Here is a 24,741-nt window from a genome sequence, read left to right on the forward strand (position 1 = left end):
TAACTCTTTTATAGCTACATAGGCATTTGTTTTTTTTTTTCAATATATGAAGTGTATTGTCAAATTGGTTTTCATACAAATACCCAGTGCTCATCCCAAAAGGTGCCCTCCTCAATACCCATCACCCACCCCCCCCCACCCTCCTACCCCCCATCAACCCTCAGTTTGTTCTCAGTTTTTAAGAGTCTCTTATGCTTTGGCTCTCTTCCACTCTAACCTCTTTTTTTTTTTTTCCTTCCCCTCTCCCATGGGTTTCTGTTAAGTTTCTCAGGATCCACATAAAAGTGAAACCATATGGTATCTGTCTTTCTCTGTATGGCTTATTTCACTTAACATCACACTCTCCAGTTCCATTCACGTTGCTACAAAGGGCCATATTTCATTCTTTCTCATTGCCCTGTAGTACTCCATTGTGTATATAAACCACAATTTCTTTATCCATTCATCAGTTGATGGACATTTAGGCTCTTTCCATAATTTGGCTATTGTTGAGAGTGCTGCTATAAACATTGGGGTACAAGTGCTCCTATGCATCAGCACTCCTGTATGCCTTGGGTAAATTCCTAGCAGTGCTACTGCTGGGTCATAGGGTAGGTCTATTTTTAATTTTTTGAGGAACCTCCACACTGTTTTCCAGAGCGGCTGCACCAATTTGCATTCCCACCAACAGTGCAAGAGGGTTCCCGTTTCTCCCACATCCTCTGCAGCATCTATAGTCTCCTGATTTGTTCATTTTGGCCACTCTGGCTGGCGTGAGGTGATATCTGAGTGTGGTTTTGATTTGTATTTCCCTGATGAGGAGCGACATTGAGCATCTTTTCATGTGCCTGTTGGCCATCTGGATGTCTTCTTTAGAGAAGTGTCTATTCATGTTTTCTGCCCATTTCTTCACTGGGCTATTTGTTTTTCGGGTGTGGAGTTTGGTGAGCTCTTTATAGATTTTGGATACTAGCCCTTTGTCCGATATGTCCTTTGCAAATATCTTTTCCCATTCCGTTGGTTGTCTTTTAGTTTTGTTGTTGTTTCCTTTGCTGTGCAGAAGCTTTTTATCTTCATAAGGTCCCAGTAGTTCATTTTTGCTTTTAATTCCCTTGCCTTTGGGGATGTGTCAAGTAAGAAATTGTTATGGCTGAGGTCAGAGAGGTCTTTTCCTGCTTTCTCCTCTAGGGTTTTGATGGTTTCCTGTCTCACATTCAGGTCCTTTATCCATTTTGAGTTTATTTTTGTGAATGGTGTGAGAAAGTGGTCTAGTTTCAATCTTCTCCATGTTGCTGTCCAGTTCTCCCAGCACCATTTGTGTCTTTTTTCCATTGGATGTTCTTTCCTGCTTTGTCAAAGATTAGTTGGTCATACGTTTGTGCGTCTAGTTCTGGGGTTTCTATTCTATTCCATTGGTCTATGTGTCTGTTTTTGTGCCAATACCATGCTGTCTTGATGATGACAGCTTTGTAGTAGAGGCTAAAGTCTGGGATTGTGATGGCTACATAGGCATTTGAAAGGAAGAGAGAACATGGTCATTAACATCTACATTTCGGTACACAGGGCTACACTTGGTATTTACGTTCTTCTTCTTTTACCACATATTCCATGTCGCTTTTCCTTCAGCCAGCATCTCAGCACTTCAACTTTTATTGCTTGGTACAAGTTTTGAATACTAATGAGTGTTTCTGTTCTTTCTATTATTACAGGTTATGAAGGAGTTGGGCAATTTACCTGAGCATCTTCTGTTTTCAAAACGCAGTCTTGCCTACCTTCTCCTTCTTGATAGCCAGAATTAAGCATCTCAGTATAATAAGCATTTCTTCTTGTTGATTTAATGGCATAGAGTGGCATGATGGCTGTATGGAAACAATGTTTTGTTATCTGAGTGAATTAATTTGTTGTTATTATTGTAAAATGAATTATTGATTCAAAAGCAATGTGCATATCATAACAGTGAATTCGAAAATCTACCATTTATAGTGCTTAGAGAAGTGTTATGGTCAGAGATGGCACATCCATATCCAGCATAATTTTTATCTGGTGAAAAAAGTTGCTTACTTAGCAAAGACGGGGTCAAACAATCAGAATTTCACTCGGTGATTTCCCAATCTTCCAAGGAAACGGTGTTTTATCAAGTAATAACAGTATTCTCTGCAGTTATGAGACTGCGCCCCACCAATGGCAGTGGTTAATTTAGCCTTTGTAAGGTGAAGTCCCTGCTATTTGGTACAGGGATGATCTCTGTTCTAATTGCTTTGTGAGCCTATTGATTAGGTTTTATGGTAATTAGTGAAAGAAGCTGACCAGGATGGGTAAGCTTGTCCCTCTGACAATTGAGTGTCTCCTCTACAGCACATACTGTTTTGTCAGCATTCACATAAGAAACAAATATGCTCTCACTTGATTCTTGTTCTGAAATTTCTATACCTATGATTCTTCTCCAAATTCCTTTATGAGGACTACAGCAACTGTTTTTGTTGTTGTTGTTGTTTTGTTTTGTTTTGTTTTGTTTTTAATTCCTCTTCTTGCCATGTGGTTAGCCATTGCTCATAAATCGTTGAAGATTTGTACCTCTGGTACTTTTTTTCTTTAGGAAAAATATACTTCTAGATATACTGTTCAAAGTCTGTTCACATGGGGGATTGATCTTTTCCACTAGCCTTCAGGTCCATCCTTGAGTGTGTAAGCAAAATGAAGTAACATTTCACTTCTAGCAGGAGCCAGTCAATGAGACAAAGCAAACTGTGAATCAGACATGAATTTGATTTCCTGAGTTGACTGCGCATCATGATCTCTTCGTGGATCCATAGATGTGTACAAAATATTAATGGCTTTAGGACATATAGTCAGGCCTCCCTCACTTGTACCACTTCTAACTTGAAGGAGTCCTGCTGCACAAGTGTAGGAAGCCAAGACTATTTTTCACAAGAAGAATGGTTCTTAGCATAGCTTCCTTTCATAAGCTAGTGGTCTGTATGTGCTTCTCTGATTGAAGATTTCTGCATGCTCTGACCAGAATCCTGATCCAACAGGGAAAAATCAATCATCTTTTGGATCTGCTGGATAAGCAGCAGCATTCACACAGCAGTGTGAACAACAACCAGGACAGCAGCTAAACTTTCTCTTATCCTTTATTATTTGATTCATGAGTTAAAATACTCAACCAAATATTCTATGTGATCTCTAAAATCTAAATAGATTGAATAAACATCATGTGTTCTATTTGCTAAGGAAGCCATGTCTTGTAATAGATAAACCCAAAATCTTGATGAGAAAAATAAAGCCATAGGAACGAAGAAACAAAAACCATTAATAATCATAGGTTGTATGATTTCATGGATACAACATCCGAAACAATGAAATTAATAATAATTAATAATTATTAGAATTAGCAAGTGATTCATAGGATGGCTAGATATACATTACTACACATATATATGTTTTATTTTATTTTTTAAAGTGTATTTATTTCTTTTGAGAGAGAGTGACAGAAGGTATGAGTGTGGTAGGGGGAGAGAGAGAGAGAGAGAGAGAGAATCCCAAGCAAGCTCCACATTGTTAGAGCAGAGCCTGATGTGGGGCTCGGACTTATGAACTATGAGATCATGACCTGAGTCAAAATCAAGATTTGGATGCTTAACCAACTGAGCCACCCAGGTGCCCCAAAATGTTTTATTTTAAAATAAAAGTAACAAATAGTTTTCATTTCCTGATTCTAAAATTTATATGGAAATCAACTGCCCAGTCATGGTCAAATGCTACTGAAGAAGGAAAACATGGGAGGAGACATACACCGTCAGATGTAAAGACTTATAGAAAAAAATGGTATTATCTCAGGAGTTAACAACATAACAAATGGGACAGAAGAGCAAGTCCAAGAATAGACATACACATATACAGAAGCTTCATATGTACATTGTGGCTTTCCAGGTAGTAGGAGGACAGAAATTTTAATAATTGGTAGTAGGAAATCTGTCTATCCATATAAGGAAAAGAAATGAAATTGGACCTCTACATCACACAACTAAAAGGGAGTCAATGCTAGGTAAATTGAAGACCTAACTGTGAAAGTCAAATATATAAAGCCTTTAAAAGATAATATAGGAGACGACCTTCATGACCTTGAAGAAGAGAATGATTTTTAGGATAAAACACAAAGGAGCTAATTCAAGGACAATATTGACATGTTGTATATATGTTAAAATTAAGAATTCAAAAAAGTTGTGATGGGCGCCTGGGTGGCTCAGTTGGTTAAGCATCCAACTTTGGCTCTAGTCATGATCTTGTGGTTCATGAGTTTGAGCCTGGCATCAGGCTGTGTGCTGACAGCTCAGAGCCTGAAGCCTGCTTTGAATTCTGTGTCTTCCCTCTCTCTCTGTCCCTCCCCACTCACGCTCTGCCTCTCTCTCTCTCTCTCTCTCTCAAAAATAAACACTAAAAAAGATTCTTTTAAGTTGTGAAAAGATAATCTAAAGAATGGTGACTATATAGAATATATAAAGAACTTCACAAATCAGTGATATAAATTTAAAAAGGCAAATAAATAAATGGAGACTTTACTAAAGATGGACTCCAAATGGACAATGAATGTGTGAGAAGGCACTCAATGTCTTTAGTAACCAGGCAAAAGCAAATAAAAGCCACACTATGATGTTCCTGCATCACAGATTGTCTGGCTAACACAAAGTCTTGCCAATATCAGTATTGGTGAGGGTGTGGATCCATGAGAAGTCTCCTACACTACTGGATATCATGCAAATCAGACAATACTTTTGGGGAACATGTTGGCAACTTCTACTAAAGTTCACCATATGCACATCCCACAATTTAGCAATTCTACTTGCAGCTGTAGACCCTAAAAAAACAAGTGCATATCTCGTCCAGAAAACATGCATGGGAATATGCATAGAATCATCATTTAGAATTGCCAGAAATTGGACACAACCTAAATGTTTGTCAACATTAGAATGAATGAATAAAGTGTGGTGTAAACACAATGGAATATAGAAAGCAATAAAAACTGATGAACCCTAGCTATAGACCATTGAAAGGATCTTGAACACTTCAAAAGGGAAAGAAAAAACAACAACAAAAAATATAAGACAGAAAAGAAGGTAAAAGGTGTCAACAGATAAACATATATATGTTCTTGGGAACTCCTAAGGAATTTTTTTCTTTGTTACTTTTTGTCTGTCAGGGTATTGAACATAAATCATAAGGACTGTGTAATCCGAGGAGTACAGGTTTTACAGATACTATTATCACACTGAAATCTAACAAGCAGATTTAATTCTGCTATATTTCACCTTAATCAATAATTGGCCAAAATATTTTATCCAGTGAGGTGTAAAATAAATTTTCATTAAGCTTATAAAGAAAAGGAGGAGAAAATGAGACTAAACTGTGATTTCACAGCAAGAAGATGCTTACTTTTAATATTTCTGCTAAGGAAGATATGATTGAAGGCAAATGTTTTTATTTACTCTTTGGTTCTCAATTTTTTTTCTCTCTCAAATCTGAAGAGGCTCGTACTCACAGACATTTCCAAGATCAACAAACTATTAAGTGAATAATACTTTGTGGTGTTATTGCAAATGCTAATGTAATGTCTTCTCTCAGCCCATTTTTAACAGAATAAAGTCACAGGAAGCTCCTGCTGAAGAGACAGCAGTAGATGTGGTCTTTAAACTCGTAAATCCACTCTCTATGGCCATGGTGAATAAAGTGAGGGTGAATGGCTGAAAGTAGAGCCTTTAATTCACAAACTGACCTGAATTTATGGAGAGGCCTACTGAGAAAGATAACGCGAGTCAAACTCTCATCTTGGGGAACATCCGTAGCATCTGGGATTTAAATAATGCACTGTGAGGAAAGATGGGGGTGAGCTGAAGTTATTACAGCCTCTAATGGGGATTTTAATCTTTCTGACTCCTTAGGTTCTTGGCAATGTTTTTCTAATATTATCCATATACTTTTAAACCCATCTAGTGTGAATTTATACCTCAACCTCATTTATGCTTTTGGCTTTGTGCTCCCTCTTGGTGGAGGTCACATCTTATAGCGTTCTAAAGATGCAGATGAGTTCACTAAATTTCTCTAATTCTCAGACTTTTGATTTTTCTCAATATTGTTTTTCTTTTTCTTTATTTTGTTCTTTATTTATTGTATATTGTTTATCATAAGCCCATGATTTCTTTTTTGGGCCTGGGAAAACTATATGAGAAGCATGATAATCATTGATAGGCCCTATTACTTCTAAATTTTCAGGACTGGATCTGAATATGCACAGTAAGGTAATTTATTCATAATTTAACCAATTTAAACATGAAATATGCCAAGACCTCAGAGTTCTAGAGGGCAATGCGAATCACTTATTTATGGGTAAATCAAAATAAGACCTGCACAGGAATTTTGAGTAAAGTGAAGCCAGGACGTGGACAAGGATGCAAGTAGAAGAGGATGAAGTTTCATGTTCATTGTAAAAGTCTAGACATAATGGCAGAGGAAGACTGAGGATGTATGGGATGGCTGCTCTTCAAAGCTTCTGTGGATAATTTCAATTGTATTCTAGTCTCTGAAGCCTGTTTCTGTGTTATCACTGACTTTCCATGAAGTCCAACCATAGTAATATTAATCTAGGTTTCTTATTCTCTACTTTTATGGTACATAATTTTTTTTCCTTTTTCTTTTCTTTTTTCTTTTTCTTTTCCTTTTCCTTTTCATTTCCTTTCCTAACTTTCCTTTCCTTCCCCTTTCTTTTCTTTTCTTTTCTTTTCTTTCCTTTCCTTTCCTTTCCTTTCCTTTCCTTTCCTTTCCTTTCCTTCCCTCCTCTTCCTTCCTTCCTTCCTTCCTTCCTTCCTTCCTTCCTTCCTTCCTTTCTTCCTTCCTCCATCCCTCCCTCCCTCCCTCCTCTTTCTTTCTTTCAGATTTGTTTTTCAGATCTTACATGCTCTCTAGAAATTCTTAAATTTACACCAAGGAGGAATGCTTTCTTGGCAAAGAATAGCTTTCTGAAGGATGGACTACAAAAACCCTGATAAGGCTTTTTATAGTACATTTTAACCTAAATACTGGAAATGTAGGGAACATATTTAGGGTAAAATATTTACACAAGAGCATAGCTTTACATTTAATTATTTCTGTATATTTAATGGCAATGTAATTCAACAGAGTATAGAGAAAGTATTAAAGTATTAAAGAGAAAGTATATAAAAATTGCAATTTAAACTTTTGTGAGAATTGCTTCAGTCTTTCATCAATAGAAGGACTTTGGGGGCAACTGGGTGACTCAGTAAAGTGTCCAACTCTTGGTTTTAGCTCAGGTCATGATCTCATGGTTTTTGGGTTCAAGCCCTGCATTGGGCTTTGTGTTCACAGCATGGAACCTGCTTGGGATTCTTTCTCTCTCTCCCTCTCTCTCTGCCCTCACCCCGCTTGCACGGATGCTTGCTCACTCTCTCTCTCTCTCTCTCTCTGAAAAATAAATAAGCTTTAAGAAAAAAAGACTTTGCTTTGCTTTGTAGGTAACATTTATTCTGTGACTCTCAGTTCTTTTATAGCATCAGGCAGTGAGTGTATGAGATCATGAATAAATACTTTTAAGTTCAACTACTTTGCACCATTTCCCCATTAATTAAAAACAATTTCTCTTCAAACACATTTGTATTTCTAATATATTTTATTTTAAAGTTGGGGAACTTATATTATTTTTCTGCAACTTTAACTTAGTAATTAACTTTTTCTCTTCCAAATTAAGAAAATAGAATACACTTCTAACTTCTAAACACAATGTAGAAAGCTGGACAAAATGTTACTCTCACCCCAGTAATAAGAAGAAGTGAGATAATCTACAAAATTTGAACAATTCTAAACTCATCAGAAAGCTAACATTGTAGGGATAACGTGGTCTAAAATGTCAGGAACATAGGAATTTCCAAGAAGATTTGAGCAATCCTCTTTACACAAACAAAAGGATAAGAGAAATTCACTAAAATGCCTAACAAAGTGCTAAAGGCTAAAGTACAGGAGTACAGGAAAATACCTGTGGAACTTCAGACACAAGGAGAGCTCACATGTACTTGAAGTTCTCCATAGATCTCCACCTGGCCTGAATGAGAAAGGTTGGGGACATGGAGGGAGAAATGAGAAAAACATCCACAGTACACACTTGAAAAGCAGATAATGTCTGTGGAAAAGATAGAAAGCCCTGCCCAAATATCTTCTTTTCAGAACAAAAGCTTTGGGGCGCCTGGGTGGCCTACTCAGTTGAGTGTCCAACTTCGGCTGAGGTCATGATCTCGAGGTTCATGAGTTCAGGCCCCACACTGGGCTCTCTGTTGTCAGCCTTCTTTGGATCCTCTGTCCCCCTCTCTCTTTCTGCCCCTCCCCCACTCATGCTCTGGCTCTCTCAAAAATAAATGAACATTAAAAAAAACCAAAAACAGCAGCTTTAAAACACAGAGGAAAAGAGAACAAACAATTTTGCCCCCAGCCACAAGTGGAGCCCTACTGTAGAAAGGCTTCCTAACACTGGGGATGGTGGGAAACCTGAGAAAGCCCCCTCCCTGAGACCTAGTGTCACAAGGCTGTCTTTGAAGATGGCCTTAGCTACCCCCATTCCCTGTGTCCATCAGCTGGTTAGCAAGCACTGAGTAACATGAATTCCTGTCTGTCACTGGGAGGAGGACTGGTAAAATCCTAGAGCGACCCTCTTCCAGGCTCAGGAGCACAAAAAAACCATCACTTGAGGTAAACATTAAACCTGGAGTAAAACTCCAGCATATCAGCCTCTATCCTCAGTATTAGTTTATTCTGGTGTAAATGAAAGCTTCTGGCCCATTGAAAGTAACCATCACAATAAAACTTAAGCCCAGTTTAAACACTAACAAGATTCACCCAATACTCACATTAAAGAATAGCAGAAGAGACATAGCTGTCTCCAGGCTAAACTAATATTTATTTCAGACCCAACTGTCTTGCACATCATTAATCAACAGAGAAATATAAATTAAAACTGCAATTCTAATAAATGGCCACTAATACAGCAAATATTAACAAGAAGGATTGAGACTAATGAGGCCAATATTGTAAGGCAAATGGCTTCGTCAGAAATAACTGGTAGGGATGTAAGTTAATTAATTAAATTAATAAAATTGTAACCTTACTAATGTGAGTTTTCTCCTTGGTGAATTATAGGTACAGACTATACCAGGTGGAGTTGTACACAAAGGAAAGTTTGCTAGCAGCAAATAAGGAGATCAAGGGGAATAATATCCAAAGATGTGACTCTCAGAGCAAGGAGGAATGGGTTGCTTTTTATTTAGAGTTAGGTGGATATTCAGAAAGGGGAGTTTTGTCATCTTGTGTAGAGGTAGGCATAAGGTCACCCATGCATCTTAAGGAAACATTCCTATGCATATATTATATACTATGTTCATGAAGTTTGTCCTCCTCAACAAGCAGAGGTTTTAACATTATAATGAGGTAGAGGTAACTGTCCCTCACTCCATGGTCTATCTGTGTTGGTGTAGTTGGTGGTTGAACTCAAACTGGTCTGGGTGGTCTGAGTTGCCAGAGTTCTTCCTCTGGGGAGTTGTTATTGCTGAGGGTGGGGGGAGGGTAGCTCCCATTCCATCACTGGATACTTTGCCCATTGGGTCTTTTGCCTGAGTTAAAGGATAAACTGGAAGGAAGAACTTAAGAAAAATGTGGGACAAAGTTCAGTGGGTACATGCAGGTGGCAGAAAAGGTCAGGTCTTGGGGTCTTACTGGTGTGGTGACAAAATCAATTTGAATGCTATTTGGAAGTATTTACAAAAACTAAACTGTGACTCAGTAATTATATGCCCAAGGAAATTGTGTACATATTTATACCAAAAGACATATATGAGAATGTTCATAGCAGTATTATTAACAAAAATGCAAACTGGAAACAACAAAACTTTCTACAGTTTGATGGATAAATGTATTATCTTCATGGAGTCAGTACTACACATCAATAAAATGAAGGAATTACAAGTAGATGAATCACTGAGGATGGTCTCACAAACATAATTTTATCTGAAAGAAGGCAACACAAAAGTATATACAGTAAGATTTCACTCATACTAATATTGAAAGATGATAAAATTAGTTCATGGTGATTGAAATCAAATCAGCACTTCCTCCTGGGTGATGATTATCAGCCGTGATGGACATTTCTGGGTAGCATCTGGTTAGTGTTCTATATCTCATTTTATGCTATAGTTACGTTTCACAATTCACCCAGCTGTATTATTGTGAATGATGAAAATTTTTATAAATAAACAAGGTACCTAATCCATTACAAAGATTCAATCCATCTCCACTGAAAAACAGAATAAGTAAAGACATTTTGAAAGAAAGCAGGTGTTGGAAGATCAGGCCTTCAAGGATGGGGGCCGTGAGAACCATGTCCCCTGGCAAGCAGGAGTTTATTACCGACAGTGTTTATAAGTGCCAGCTTGTCACAATAATTGAAAGCAGACTGAATTTTAACTAGTATATTATGGTTGTTGAGTCTCTACAAACAATGCACTCCCTTATTGTCTACAGTCATGACGTACTATCCTCCCAGCCCCCTTCAGTATAAAGCAAGCGGGAATCACAATTTCAAAATCAAGCAACATACTATTCTAAGCAATAAATTAATCATTCATATTGAGAAATGTGTATTGATTAATACACACTTATATTGTAATGATCAAAGTTTGTAATGATTATGGGAATACACATATGTTGAAGTGCATTTTTCAAAATACATAATGTAAAATTATATCCATTTGAAATCAACAAGAATTTATTAAAGGCTGCTTTGTGTCAGGCCCTCTTCTAGGCACTTTGAAGACATCGGTCAATAAAAGGTTAAAACTCTCTGTGCATGTGCAGCTTTTATTCTAGTAGATAAAACAAACAAACCAATTCAGCAACAATTACACTTGGAAATATTCACACATCATTTTCAAAAGCTGCTAGATTAATGAGACAGATAAAAACAAAAGTAAAGAAGACTTGAATTATGTGATTAACAAGTTTAGACCACATGTTGAATGTTATACAGTAAAATCATAAATACATTCTTATATAGTATACATAAAATATGTACAATGAAGTCATTATGTATTAGTCTACCATGGAAGCCACAATTATCAACCTATTACAAAAAATATGTTCATATGGACAATAATTTTTTACTTCAGTGAATGTAATGTAGAAATCAAGAAAATAGGAGCACCTTGGTGGCTCAGTAGGTTGAGCATTAGACTCTTGATTTCGAATCAGGTCATGATCCCAGGGTCGTGGGATTGAGCTCCATATTGTTGGGCTGTGCAATCATCATGGAGCCTTCTTAAAATTCTCTCCCTTTCCCTCTGTCCCTCTCCCCCACTCTCTCTTTCTAAAAAAAAAAAAAAAAAAAAAAAAAAAAATATATATATATATATATATATATATACACACACACACACACAAATATATATGCATAGGTAAAAAGTTCAGTATATCTGAAAACAAAACAACATAGTTAAATAGCTTTTAGATTAAAGATAAAAGCTTGGGGGTGCCCGGGTGGCTCAGTCGGTTAAGCATCTGACTCTTGATTTGGTTCAGGTCTTGATTTGGTTCAGGGCTCTGTGATAACAGCTTGGAGCCTGCTTAGGATTCTCTTTCTCTACCTTTCTCTCTGCCCAAACTTCCTTGCTTGTGCTCTTTCTCAAAATAAAAGTTAAAAAAAAAGCTAAAAGCTTGGTCCCCCACTCTACTCTTTGGAAGGTAAGTGATAGAGGGTGACTGTCATGCATCCTTCCTCCCTGGGTGAGATTTTCTCAGTTCTGCTCCTCCTTCTGCCCTTCCAAGACTGTTACCTTGCATTCTGGGGAGTCCTCAGGAGCTCTAGTGCATCTCTCTCATTGCTCTCTTTGCTCTTGCCTTCAATCGGCTTGTGCTGATGCCCTGCAATCAGAAAGACTTCTTGCACCTGGGGACATCTCTCCTAGGTCTTCTGCCCTGCCCACCCCTCTTGTAAGTGGTATAAGTCCTTGGAAAATAGTGGGTGCATGAATGCTGTCTGGGGTTGGGACTTGGACTCCTCATAATTCTAGCCATCAAGTCCTTCCAGTGACATTTAAAGATTTGTTAAAAATTTGTCTAGTTTCTCCACAATTCTCAGAATAGCAGATTCCTTCTCACCCAGGTTTTTTTTTGTTTTTTTTTTTTTTTTTTTTTTTTTTTTTGTACAGTGCTGAAAGCTACTGGACATTTTGTCACGTAAGAATGGCTAACCATTTTTTGGAAGTCAATTCACATTTCTTTACATCCCCAGCTCTTTGATGGGTTTTGAAATATACTGTGATTCTGTGGCTCATTTGGCTTTTTCTCATATTTTAGAGAGGAAAAATGATCTACCGACAATTTCTACACCCTACACAGCAGCATTCCATATGATTTTAAACTAATGACTACAAACTACATGACTACAAGGTAATAATTGGATTGCAAACAGAGAATATTATCTAAGTCTGAAACCAGTCATTGTCTTTAATTGGTTCAGCTTGGAAGTATTTTCACACCTGGTTTCCTCTCAGAGATGGCATCCAGTTATTTCTACCACACTGTTCTAGCTACTCATCCATCACATTCAACCAAACTCAAATTCCACTGGGTGTCTGTCTTGGCACGTACCTCCACCCATTATGGTTCTCCTTGTATTCTGGAGTCAGCAGAGTGGCTTCCATCCTGCTGCTGATGGTCCCCCATGCCCCCTCCTCTCTGTTTTATGTAAACTCATTGTCCTTCATATTTCACCTCATTCTAGAATATTTTCCTCTTGCCTCTTAAGTTACCTTGGACATACCTCCCTCTGCTATATAATCATGTTCTTTGCGGTTTCTGAAGATTTCTTATTGTGCTGTTTCTTATGAGAAGTGTGGCAGATGGTGCGTCACCATTTTTCTTCCTCAAAATTACTTCTTTCCTAAACATGACATTTTTGTTTTTAGGAAAAAAATAGCCCATTTGGAGCCCATACATCCCTGCATTAATCTGGTGCCAGTTCATGTTCCCCACCTTTGTGATCTGAGAAACTTCAGTAAATAAGTGCCTTTCTCACAGAAAGGATCATGTACTGGCCCCTGAATCCTCTAACCCACTGATTTTCACCTCCACTCCATTAATTTCATTCTGTGACTATACCCTGCATCCTACCGTCATCTTGAACAGCTCTGCCTCTGAATTAAACATCCAGATATCTGACAGCAGTCCTTTCAGCTCTCATTAATTCCCATATTTACTTACCCTAATGAATTCATTACCTTCCCATTTGGTCCCTATTTATTCTCAATTATTTTCTATGCTTATTCTCCCTTCTAATAATCTAGAGAGACCATAGAAGAAGACTTTAATTTCTTTCTCAAGACTCCTCCCATTCAACACTTCTACATCCTTTTCTTAAAATTGCTTTACATTTCCTCTTGTGAAAAACCCTAAGTTGACCTAAGCATGTCCTCCTATTTCATTCACCTTCAGAAACTGATAATAAATGTCACACTGTAGAAAGTTGTTTATAAGTATCATTTTTATTAACAAATTTTCACTTGACTCTGATGTACTTGTGAATTTAGTATTTTCATGATAACTTGATTAACAGTTGGCAATACATTTATTTTAATGATAGATCCTAGTAGAGTAACATAGAATGTAAATCTGGAGCTACAAAGTTTTATCATTTTTTACTTTTTAATGTATCTGTATACTGTATAGTAATTACATTCAATACATTGATATATTGAGAAATATTACATTAAACTATTTTTGGCCTTGATAACAGGTATTACATTTTTATTTTTATTATTTTTTTCAAGAGAGAGAGAGAGCGAGAGAGCAGGGGAGGGGCAGAGAGAGAGGAGAGGGAATCCCAAGCAGGCCCCATGCTGTCAGCACGAAGCCTGACTGGGGCTGGGACTCAGGAACCATGAGATCATGACCTGAGCGGAAATCAAGAGTCAAATGCTTAACTTATTGAGTCACCCAGGCGCCCCCTGCTGCTACATTTTAAATGAAATGTTTTCCAGCTATTATTTTAATCTTGATCACATGTTTTTCACATTCAGGAGGAAGTATTTATACAGATTGAAAAGAATGATTTTTGAAATAATGAAAAGCAAAACACCCTCGATTTTGCTTATGTATAGCACACAGGAATATTAAAATAAATAAAAATATCTGAATTTTTAATTATTATAAAACTAATTTGGAAATGATAGTGCTATTGAATACCTGCAGTACATTGGAAGTCGAATAGCAACAGGCTAAATTTGGAACCACTTGATGAAATACATGGCAAGTAATTCTTGATCTACTTGAATTGCTTACGTTTTAATATTTGAGTTAAGTTGTAAATTGGTCAAAATATGTGAATTAATAAATGTTCTTATGATTTGACATGCAAACCCTGACCTTAGCCGGAATTAGGGGACTGATAGAAAGCTACTGTGCCAGAACTTGCTGCAGGGGACAAAATGGTAGTGATTAGTAGACATGCTCTTCAGTTAATCATTGAAACAAAAGTTACATGTTTATAAGTGACGTTTATAATGAATTTCAGGATCGAAAACAGTTAGATGTGGTAGTAAATGAGAAAGACACTTGTGCTTTGGAGCATTACTCTTCCCAATGCTTTTAGTCTTTAATGATCTATGGCCATAGTCCAAATGTATTCACATTTGGTACAGTCCCTAATTTTAGGATCCTTGAAGGTCACTAAAGATGCACATGGGTCATAGACAGAAATGTTAGATTAAAAAAAAGAAGAAGAAGAACAAACTATCAACAGGAACTTGACTTTTACCTTTGGTAGTTTTTGCACACTACCACATTTTCCAACCAATGGCTCCTATAAGAAAGTGACTCTGCACAACAGAGATTATACATGTGTTTTTAAAAATTGGGATGAAAACTTATATTCAGCGTAAAGGAACTGAGGGCCAAAGATGAGTAGGGAAAATATTTGACCTGTGACTTGACCAAAGCATCATAGCATTTTCAACTTTGGAATAGATAATGTATAGGATTTCTTTTAGTCTTCAAAATACTCTTACTAGATTTTCTAGACGTGATAGTAATAGCATTGCAGTAAAGATTTTAAAATATGTCCTCTTTTGTGTCTTCTGGGGCAAATAAGCGTATCTATTACTGATAGTGTATATATATATATCATTATATCATTATATCCTTGCACATAAGGACATTCCTTTGCATTCTCCATGTCTGCTATTGCATTAGTTATCTATTACAATATAATAATTATCCTAAAATCTAGTCACTTAAAGCAATAAACATTTCTCACAATTTTTCTGGGTTAGGAATCCAGGGACAGCCTACTTGGAACCTCTGGCTCAGAGTGTCTGTAATCAAGATTATCCCCTGGAACTGCAGTCATCTTAGTCCTCAACTAGGAATGGATCTACTTCCAAACTTACTCTTGTCGTTGTTGACAGGACTCAGTTCCTTGCTGTTTGTTGGATGAAATCTGGACTCTGTTCTTTGCATGTGAGCCTCATGAGAGACATTACAATGACATAAATACCAGGGAGAAGAGATTATGGGGAGCCATTTCTGAAGCTGTCTACCACAATCACCTTATTCAGGTTCTGTAACATAACTGGAAGTGAAGAAAGCAGAAAGTATTAGATTTATTACAATTGCTCAAAATAATGTTGTCTTCGTGGAGGAAAGAAAGGCTAAAAATTATCCAAGCCAAAAAAAAAAACCCCAAAACAAAAAACAAACCACAAAACAAAACAAAAAAAAAAAAACAAAAGAAAAAGTAAGAACAAGTATAAGAGTAGATAATTATATTAGGGGCACCTGAATGGCTCAGTTGGTTGAGGGTCAGGCTCTGAGCTGACAGTACAGAGCCTGCTTGGGATTCTCTCTCTCCCTCTCTCTCTGCCCCATCCCCACTCTCTCTCTCTCTCTCTCTTTCTCTCCCTCTCAAGATAAATAAATGAATTAAAAAAAATAAAGTAGGGGTCCTGGGTGGCTCAGTCGGTTAGGCCTCTGACTTTGGCTCAGGTCATGATCTCACGGTTCGTGGGTTCGAGCCCCACCTCGGGCTCTGTGCTGACAGCTCAGAGCCTGGAGCCTGCCTTGGATTTTGTGTCTCCCTCTCTCTCTCTGCACCTCCCGTTTGTTCTCTCTCTCTCTCTCTCTCTCTCTCTCTCTCTGTGTCTCTTGCAAAAATGAATAAACATTAAAAATTTTGAGGCAAAAACAAAAAAAAGTGTAAAAAATTATAATTTAATCTTCAAAACCAGTTTTCTCTAAAATGATGCTCTGGGACTCCTACTAAAACATTCACTATTAACACAGCCTGTCATTCTTGCTGTCTGAGTTGTTCATATAACCTTAAGTGCTGTTGACTATGGCAACATTTTCTCTTCAGAAAATTTTGAGTCAAGTTTTATAGAGTATCCATCAATTCTCTGTAATTCAGGAGTGTATCATATACTCTTTGTGTTACTTATGTTTTATTGGTTCTGAGTAAACACTCATTATAAAAGAAGACTGCCAAACATTTACTTGCATTTTAGGCATTCAATGTTAGTGGAATATGTGACTACTAATTTGAGAATTCATAGGGTTAACTGTAGAGACAAGAAGTATATAATAGGAAAAAGTATATATAAAGTTTCAAAGCAACATAAAAGTAGGTGTCAACATGTAATAAATTAAATGTCTTTAATAATGTGAAGTAGGAAAAAATAGCATTAGGTGGGCAGCTGATATTATGTATTTAGAGTATTTACTTTCATCAAATAAAGATAATTATTTGGCAGCATTTACATCAATATTCAATGGAAATAATGCAAAGTATTGCTTTGAATGCCTTTACAGAGCCAAAGATGTTTGGTTAAAAAAAAATGACAAGCAAATAAACATACAAATACATACATACATACTCTCATATATACATGCATATACAGACACATGCACAAATGAGTATATAAATAAATTTAATTAGAGAAATTAATGAATTAGCGAAAACCTGAAATATTAGCTCCAACTTTACCAATTTTATAAGGTAAGAGAAAAAAATCCAGAAAAAAATAGAGTATCTCTGGGTTTTGGCAAGTCTAAAAGCAATATATGGATAAATGTTATTTTTTTCTTTACTTATTTCTATTTTTCCTAGTTTTAGCAATGCATATGCCTCTCTCTTATTTAGAGAAAAGTCATATTATTTTTAAATGCAACAAAAATAAGTAATAATAAGTAATAAATAAAAGGAGATGTCAATATCTCTTCTTTTTTTAATCTTTATTTATTTACTTCTGAGAGAGAGAGAGAGAGAGCACAAGCAGGGAAGGGGAGGGAGAGAGAAAGACAGGGAGACACAGAATCTGAAGTAGGCTCCAGGCTCTGAGATGTCAGCACAGAGCCCCACAAGGGGCTTGAACCCAAACCGTGAGATCAGGACCTGGGCTGAAGTCAGACGCTTAACCGACTGAGCCACCCAGGCGCCCCTCAATATCTCTTTTCACCTGCGGCTTGAAAAAGTTTCGTAAGCAATATATTGCTTTCATAGTATAAATTGAGAAATGCCCTTTATAATGTATTTTGTCACTCGGGATTTTTCTGTTTTGTGCATGTGTCTCTTATCCATAGTCTTCTATTTGGTTGCATTCCACTGCATATGTTCAATTTAGCTTAGTTTTACACCATCTTCATTTCTATATGTGAAGAGCAATAGTGAAGGCAAAGTTCTTATCGTAGATAACTTTTCCCTCTGAAAAAAAGGTTAAAATATTCCCTATATTTCTTTTTTCTTCTATTTTTAAACTGTTCTCTATTCACAATGATTCTTACATCAGCCAGAAAGGGCAAACTTCAGCTATGATTTACTATCTTCTGATTTCTGACAGGCTTTGTTTATCCACAAAAGGACTGGTTTTACATATGCATTTACAGGCTGTCTTACTGTGTCTCCTGAAATGCTAACCTCATCAAGGAGGGGTTGACACTTCTCTCTCCATCAGCATGAAGACTTCTCTTTGCTCCCATTGGTGCTGCCCTTGCCCTTGTTTTTGCAAAAGTTATGTGTCTTTTCTTTCTACTATAGAAAATCCATTTACCATAATATCATTTTAATGCTTTAATCCAGTATTGACACAGATATAAGGCAAAAAAGAATAGAATATGTTTCACAATAAGCATGCCCGCATCCTGATTCCACCATTCACTAGTGATGTAACTTTAGATACGTGTTTGAAAACTCTGTTTTAATGGTGGCCAGCTTAAGATGGCCCAAGAGTATGATCATATTGAAGGACTGAGACAAAACAAATTACTAACCAACATAACAAAACAACTGGCAATTTTTCACAACCAAATGCCCACCCAGACAATGTAATGGCTGAGAGCAATCCTACAAATGAGTTAAATATTAATGATTAAGAGGAACAAAGTATCACCCTAACCAACTCCAGGCAATAATGATAATGTATTGGTAACAAATTTCTTTTCACCCAAATTATGGGAATTGAATATATTTGCTATGTACATACATATTAGAAATTATGTGCCCTTTTAAATAATTCCTTTGTTTATGGACCACATTTTAGAATACTAACCCACTACCTTCAGCCATGAGTTAATATTTTTTTTAATTTTTTTTAACTTTTTTTTTCATTTATTTTTGAGACAGAGAGAGACAGAGCATGAATGGGGGAGGGTCAGAGAAAGAAGGAGACACAGAATCCGAAACAGGCTCCAGGCTCTGAGCTGTCAGCACAGAGCCCGACGCGCCGCTCGAACTCACGGACTGTGAGATCATGACCTGAGCTGAAGTCGGACGCTTAACCGACTGAGCCACCCAGGCGCCCCAGCCATGAGTTAATATTAATGCATGCCAAAACAAACTTTAGTAACTCTAATAAGCTTTCACTTTTATGTACAAATTAAACATGTAAAATTTTTAAAAAATTATCCCATGAAAAACAAAAAGAGGCCTTGAGTTTTTAAATTAGCTTCTAAATAAGCACAGAGTTTCCATTAGTCTGGTTATGTAGCACAAAGCATATGTTGGTAAATGTGGTTTTAAAAAAATATATTAAATTTATATTTAAAAGCTAAATTTTTTTATATGCAGTAAACTCATCACACATAATTCAAGTCAGTTTCTTTTTCTAGAACTTAGTGAAATAAATCCTTTCTTAAGTTGCTCTATCATGTTCCCTCAAAGTGTATTCCATGGAACATCCGTTTTCCTGAATTCAGACAAGAATTAAATATAAATATCCTATTCATTTAATCTGGGAAACACTGTATTTAATGATTAAAATTTTTAAAAGTATATCTTATCCAGTAATATAACGAAATGCACAGCATTTCACAAATATATTTTATCACATGGCCCTTATTTCCAAAGAGACTATTGTGAATCTAGAGTAGCATTGTCTGATAGACATTTCTGTGGTGATTGAAATGTTCCATATCTCTGTTTTCCAAAATCGGAAAGGGTAGGTACTCATCACAAGTGGCTAGTTAATACTGAAATGTACCCAGTATGACTGAGGAATTGAATTTTAATATTATTTAGATTCAATCAAATTTTAAATAGTCACTTGCAGCAAATGGTTACTTTATCGGGCAACTCAAATCTAAATTCGTGAAACACACAAGATATGCAGTCCTATCATTATATTTTAAGAGTAATTTTGTTAGTTGGAAAGTCCCTCTTGGGCACAAGTATGAATGTGGTGATTGTAAATATTTCCATGGGTCATGACTAGCAAAGAGCATTAATAAGTGTACTCAAGGTGAAACCAGTAGGCGAAGGTCGGGGGGGTGGGGGGGGGAAGTGTCTGCCACTAGAAAAGATGGAAGGGTCAAGAAGGGAAGTTGGAGAAGCCAAAGGCAACTATGAATTCTAGATTGTATTATTTATTCCAGCTTTCTCAGAAGCACCTCACTTATTCATTCTTTCAAGTGTTAGAAGAAAGGGCAAATAGGAACGAATAAGTGAAAACGAAATGTTATGTTCATGCTGCAGAACTACTTTTCAGAGACCAGCTTAGAATCCTGCAGTTACATAGAATTACAATGTATTTTATTCTAATGCTATTAAATTACCACTTATTTATGATGCTATATACAAACTTTATATGATTATGAGGACTGGCTTACTTTGCAATTTTATCATTTCCACGAATTCTTATTCAAGTCTAAATGATGATATAAATCCTCTGGTATTATCTTAGGGTGGAACTTTCTAAACTCAAGTATACTTATTAGTCTTTACCATCTCCAATATTTTGTTTAATTGTATTATTTCTTTATTGTCATGGTAAAAATTATATATATCATTTTGTGATTTATCCACATTTTAAAAATTAGTACTGTAAATAAAATTTTCATTGTCACTCTCAGATATCATGCCAAAGATTTTGATTTGTTTTGTGGTGAGGTGAACTTATTCCCTGGTAGATATTCTAGGAAATATCAAGGGAAAGATAGTCCCTGAGTCTGTTTATCTCCAGAACTATTTTCCTGTGGCCTTAACTTGAAGTTAATATAGCTGAATGAAGGTTGACTCACGTTTTCTTTCTTGATGATCCTAAAGTATTGAGTATATAAATGTTGCTGTTGAAGGGTAGGGGAAACTCTTCTCTACCCTCAAATTCTTCCAGGTGGACTAAGAATTAAATCTGTATGAAATGGATTAACAAGAGAAAACACACACACACACACACACACACACACACACACACACACACACAGAGTTTTATTACCTGTGCACGGAGGCCCGATAATGGAATTGAGATCTAAAGAAATGATCAAGGCAGTTTTTATATTTTTTAGACAAAGAGACAACAAATCTATGAAGAATTGACAGGAAAAAGCAAACTTAACTTTGGGAGCTTCGAATAGTAAAGAATTCTAAACAGAATTTAGGCTAGGGTAGTAAATTAGTACAGAGTAATGTGTTGGCAGAGGTAGGGTGGGATGGATGGTATTATAATTTTCAATAAAATCTCTTCTGCTTTTTATTTTGTCTTTTGGAGCCCAATTTTATAAATATATATTTTTTATTTATATATGTTTATTTTATTTATATATTAATTATGTATTTTTAATTTAATATATATTTACAATTTCTAAATTTGGTTAGGTGTCATTTCATATCCTGCTTTTTCTAAATATTATTTTTGAACATTTTTCCCCACTTTTTTTTATTCTAAATAAGTTGTCTATTTTAAAGTTTTCAAATAAAAATCTAAAAAAAAACCCACAAAAACAAAATGGGCGCCTGGGTGGTTCAGTCAGTTAAGAGTCCTACTTCGGCTCAGGTCGTGATCTCATAGTCCATGTCCTGAGTTCAAGCCCTACATCCAGGCTCTGTCTTGAAAGCTCAGAGCCTGGAGCCTGCTTCAGAGTCTGAGTCTCCCTACCTCTCTGCCCCTCCCCAGCTCGCACTCTGTCTCTCTCTCTCTCAAAAATAAACACTAAAAGCAGTTTTTTTAATTATAAAAATTAAAAAGTTAAGTTTTCAAATAAAGTTTTAAGTCAAACTTTTCAAATATTTTTGGTCGTTTTATTGTCCCTTGGGACTTATTCACTCTATTTTCATTTTTATTTCTTGTAACAACTGTATATTATTTTAATCTTCACTTGCATCCATTCTTAAAGAGGTGAATTTTTTCTTGCATCCTAGGTTTATTTTTGTCTGGCTGGCATTGGCTGGGCTTTGTCTTCTCGGTGAGCCATTTCCCTATCTTCCACTTTTAGATGAGTATTCTATTTTGCTCATAAATCTTTGCTTGTGTCAGTTTTCTCTACCCATCCCTTCCATTAGATCCTTTTCTTTCCCTTAACTGGTGTTATTAACTGCTCAAATAAATTTGCATTATCTTTTCTTCAGAGTAAGCCTCTGCCCTTCTGAGAGCATATGTTTGCCAGATCTCTTTTCAAGGTCTTGACCATTATGGTATCATTTGGTCTTTGAGTTTCTATTAAATTTTTGTGTCCGTAACCAAACTGGAACCTTAGAGAATTTCTCCAGAATTCCCTGGTCACATACAGCCTTGTTTGCTCAGACTTTCACTAAAGATGGGGGAGCTACCCTTTTTTGACATGTGTATTTGCTGACAATTTTTGGTCTCTGCAGTTACCTCCTACCTCCTCTCACTCTACTGAAGGGGATCCTGTGCTTGCTTTGATGTGGCTGGTAATTGTCATTACTAGTTTGCATGGTAGTGTTTTCCTCTTTCTTTCAAATCATACAGACCACCAAGAATAGTATATTAATTTTAAAATGCTGCTGTAACAAATTGCCACAGAGTTGGTGGCTTAAAACAATACACATATATTCTCTTATGGTTCCGGAGGGCAGAGGTCCAAAAGCACTTTCAATGATTTTCTGAAAGTCAAGGTGTCAGCCAGGTTGGTTCCTTCTGGAGCCGGTAGCCAAGATTCCATTCCGTGCCTCTTCTGGCTCCTAGTGGCTGCATTCATCTTGGCTACGTTACTCCAGGTACTATTTCTGTGGTCACATTGCCTTCTCCTTATAAAGACCCTAGCAATTATAGTGGTCCACCTCTATAATCCATGGCAATCTCGACATCTCAAGACCCTTAGTGTAATCACATGTGCAAAGTAGTTTTTGCCATATAATAACACATTCACTGTTTTGAGGTTTTGGATGTGGAGATTTATTTTATTTTATTTTATTTTATTTTATTTTACCTACTATAGATAGCCAAGAATAATTGGAAAAAAAACCAGATAAATTATAAAAAATAAAATCCATCGTAAGACATAAAAAGACCTAATTCAAACATCACTTGAGAAGCAAAGATCCCAGAGAGAAGGGAACTCCTGAGAAGAGTGTTCCAACTTAATGTCTTAGGAAAAGGAAGAATTTGGAGGAGTCAGTTTTGTAAGTGATAATGCTGAGGACTTAGTATTTGGAGGAACTCTAGTGGAAGAGAAAGTGCCTGACAGCTACTGTTTGTCTGCACTGGTTTTTACAAACTGGATGAATAGTTTGAGCTGTTACTACTGTCTTTCTTACAGGGCAGGCCAACAAAAGTGCGACAGCAACTAAAAAGCTTAAACAGGTTTCCGCTGGCTGATCTCTAACCATCTCCCACCCCATTGCACTGGGCTGCAGGCACCTACCTGCTGCAATCAGGCTTCAAACTCTAGAGGGGGTTTTAATGTATATTGTTGTCATTAGTTCCAGGGCTCCTTTTATTATGTATTTCTGGCTTTTGGAAAACACATTCTTATTTCATATATTTTAATAGTGCACATTACAGGAATTACTAGTATTGTATGAAGATTGTCACACACTTTGGAGAATGTAGTTGAGAAATCTCTTTGCCATTTGAACTTATTCAATGAAAGAGAAAGAAAGACAGAGAGACAAATACACATGTACACAGACAGAGGCAGCGGCGGGGGGGGGTGGGGGCGGAGAGAGAGAGGTCTGCTGCACTAATTTCTATTGTTCCCAGATTAAAAGACAAAATTATTCCTGAAATTCTTTTTTCATTTTTTTTGGCTTTGTGAGAGAATGCTACCATAAAGATGAAGAAAAATGATAAGCAGAGAACTCAGGAAAAAGGATTCCAACTGGACAATATGGGAAACATTATAGATGTGTGTTGAAAGTTCAAGATTCATTCCTTTACTCTCAGGAAAGGAGAGCAAGTGAGCAAGTGAGCATGTGAGCAAGTAAATGTTATTAAAAATAATTATTTATGGGGCACCTGGGTGGCTCAGTTGGTTGAGCCTCTGACTTTGGCTCAGGTCATGATCTCCTGATTCATGAGTTCCAGCCCTGTGTCAGGTTCTGCGTTGAGCAGAACCTGGAGCCTGCTTCAGATTCTGTGTCTCCCTCTCTCTCTGTTCCTTCCCACTCTGGCTCTGTCTCTCTCTCTCAAAAATAAACATTAAATATATTTTTTAATTACTTAATCCCTTTAATAAGAAATAAAATAAATATATTTTTTTGTTTAAGCGTAATTTTATTTTACTGGAAGGTATCATATGGTATGTTAAAATGTTAGATTTTATTTTAGCAGGACAGCCTCAGCAACATTTCTAACTTGTGGTGTTGCATTTTAATTCTTATCTTCGAGTTTACAACTACGTCAGCACCTGCCATGTGTAAACCATGCTAAGTATGATCAGCATAGGTAAGTGTGTAACTGTTTATTGTCCTCTGGGGTAAAAAAAATAATAAAAAATGGATGATGTCACTTGCTGTATAAAAAATATATCATTGGTAATTACACACTGTAGTATGCATGAATCTGAAACATGCATGCTAGCAAAAGAAACAATTTTATGTCACGAGAAAATTAGATTAGCTAATAAGCTAATATTCCCTTGTATAAAACAACATGAATGCAGTGTGTATAGAAAATGGGTATATTTACAATGCTAATTTTTTTGCTATGGATTTGGCTGCTTGCAATATATTTGATTTCCTAGGACAATAAGACCTGAAGGAATTTCCTGAGGTCATCACATCCATTTTTCTGACTTAGAGAAGGTCTGCAACGACCCAAACAAAACAATTACTCACCCAGCCTGTTTCTCATCTCACCTCGGAGAAAGACAAGGCTTGGAAATAACTGCCATGAAACCACAAAAGAACAACCCTGTATATAATAGAACACCAAAACGCATGCAGTGTCTATTCTCAGGTCCTCAGGTGCTGAGCCTGCTGACATTACA

The sequence above is a fragment of the Panthera pardus genome, unplaced genomic scaffold, assembly GCF_024362965.1.
Source record: "Panthera pardus isolate Hobbes unplaced genomic scaffold, ASM2436296v1 HiC_scaffold_21, whole genome shotgun sequence".
Taxonomy (NCBI): Eukaryota; Metazoa; Chordata; class Mammalia; order Carnivora; family Felidae; genus Panthera; species Panthera pardus.